The sequence below is a fragment of the Vulpes lagopus genome, chromosome 7 (assembly GCF_018345385.1).
Source record: "Vulpes lagopus strain Blue_001 chromosome 7, ASM1834538v1, whole genome shotgun sequence".
Classification (NCBI taxonomy): Eukaryota; Metazoa; Chordata; class Mammalia; order Carnivora; family Canidae; genus Vulpes; species Vulpes lagopus.
In genome coordinates, this window is record NC_054830.1 from 31,436,183 (window position 1) to 31,438,654 (window position 2,472).

The window sequence follows — 2,472 nt, forward strand, 5'->3', positions numbered from 1 at the left end:
GTACCGATCTCACACAGCATTCTGAGAGGATAAATTGGAAAATGTATGGAAAGCTCTCCATTCAGTCTCTCTCAGGATAAGCATAATCAACACTGGTAATTAGCTTCGCTGTTAAGAAATTCAAAGCAGAAAGTTAATGAATGCCAAAATGGATTCAGGAAAGATAACACAGCTGAGACAGGGAGGCTCAGAGGAGCAGGGCAGTATAAAGAGATGGGATGAACACAGAAAGTAATTTTTTTTTTATCATAATCTGAAGGGGCGTTTGGGTTAGAGTCGGATATCGTCCACCTTCTATTACTTGATTTTAAAAGAAAAACCAAGGTGAGTCCTGTGTTTGTTGAATATTTAATTCTTTGCATTATTTCTTTAAGGAGTTTTTCCTTGGTTATTTGTGATGTGCTCCCCACCAACCAACTTCTAGGGCTACGTGCGTGTGGGGTAGAGAAGGGCACATAGAGCAGAATGCAGAAGACAGGAATCCAGTCCTGATGCTTTCTCTATCTTCATTTCGTCACTTGAACTTATACTCTCAGGTCATTCTAGTATGAACTCTATGAACATGGCATCCTAAGGGGAAATTTCTTCCCTGAATTTTCTCTTCAGGATCAATGAATTACAATTACAGATTACAATCAATAAGTTGAAATGAAATAAATTAGCCTCTACCTTATTAAGAAATAATTTTCTTTAATTAATCCTTTAATTCTTCCTTATTAAGAAGCAATCATCGTATAAGGACATTAATTCCCTACTCCTTGGAAGGAATGAAAGATGAGATATATCCATTGGGTTACTCAGTTTTGGTCTCTGTCTTCAAGAGCAAGGATCCAGGAAAAACAGGACTGCAAGGAACCAAGGAGAAAATGGTTTGTGAGAAAAACATACAACAAGGCTACTTGTTTTCTCTGTGTCCCTATATATACTGGAAAACACAAAGTCAAGGTTCTAGAAAGATACACTCCAAACTTGCAACTTCCAGGAAAGACGGTCAGGATCGTGATTAGGAGTAGTGGTCCAAGGGAACTTTAGCCTCATCTGTGACATATTAAGGTTTTTAAAGGAGAATCTATTCATATCTGACTTAGGTAATTAAAGTTTAATTGTTTAAATAGGAAGCCTGGCTTACAGCATACTTCTCCAGGGAACCACAAGAAAGAACATCTTCGCAGGCTGATTTCCCTGAGGCCAGGTCAGGGTTCAACAACCCCCCTCCCAGCATGCCCTCTCCTCCTCACCAAGATCCCAGAATTTAAGAGGTGACTGGGTCAATTTAATTATTAACTGAGCTGAAAAAGCAACTTTCTAAAGGAGACTGACTGCTAATTTTGACACTGATGACAATATGCAGATTTCTTTTGTTTAAAAGAAAGCATCTGGCTGTGTTTTCCACTATTGTTAAAGCAAAATTAGATGGGAAGATAAATGTGCATAAACTGCTATTTTGGGGGACTCTTGAGAAAATAAAAATATGAAATAAACAGAGCATCAAGAAGATGCGTTCCACTGTGGAGGTGTTGTTAACTGCATCTTTAACTCTTTCTCGGTGAGTTTCACACACACACACACATCTACCTCATCTCTTTCCTCCAATTCTTAGGAGCTTCACGGTGAAAAATCACATAATCAACACTTAAAAATTGTCAATGGATCAAAAGTGTAATGGAAAATTTATAGCCACGGATCTTCCTAAATCTCTGAGCTAACCATTGGTCTCAACTGCTTCCTCTACAATCCTCACTAAATCCACTGCAAAACCACAGATACTTATACAGCCTTCCCTGGTAAAGCACTTTGTTCTCTTCTGTCTGCCAACCTGTTAGAACTGGTATCAAATTCTCCCTCCTGCTGGGCCCATCTCCTCTGTAAGAAAAGATTCCTGGCCTCTATGCCTCCCTCTGAGGCGTTCTGAATATCCAGGACTTCATAGGAGATACTAAAAATAATACAATTTAAGGCACCTTTTGCTCTTCTTTACCAGTAACTGTGGGGAATAAGCAAACTATAAATAAGAATTAGGTAACCGTTTGTTCTCAGACTACACTGGGCCCATGGAAATTAAGGATTTCTTTAAAGATTGGGAATCAAAAGTTTACTGCAGGATCCTGGGTAGTGCTGGGGAAGTGGGGAGTCATCTACCACCTGGAAGGGCAGGAAAGAAGGTCTTTAGAAACCTAAGTTAAGAAACTGGCAGTTATAGGGTGGCCTGGACATAGAAATAGATACAGTGGAGACTCAAACTGTACAGATCTTGTTAAGATCTTCTTAATTCTATGAATACTTAACCATTATCCCCATTACACAGTGTTAGAAAGGTAAAGTCATATACTTATTAGGCAGAGGAGCTGGGATTTTAATCAAGGCAGTCTGACTACCTAGTAGGAAGGAAGAAAGGGTTGAAGAGAGGGAGCACAGGTGGTTGGTCAGTCTGAAGGAGACCGGAATTGGGAAATTAAGGCTTAAGGTTTGGGA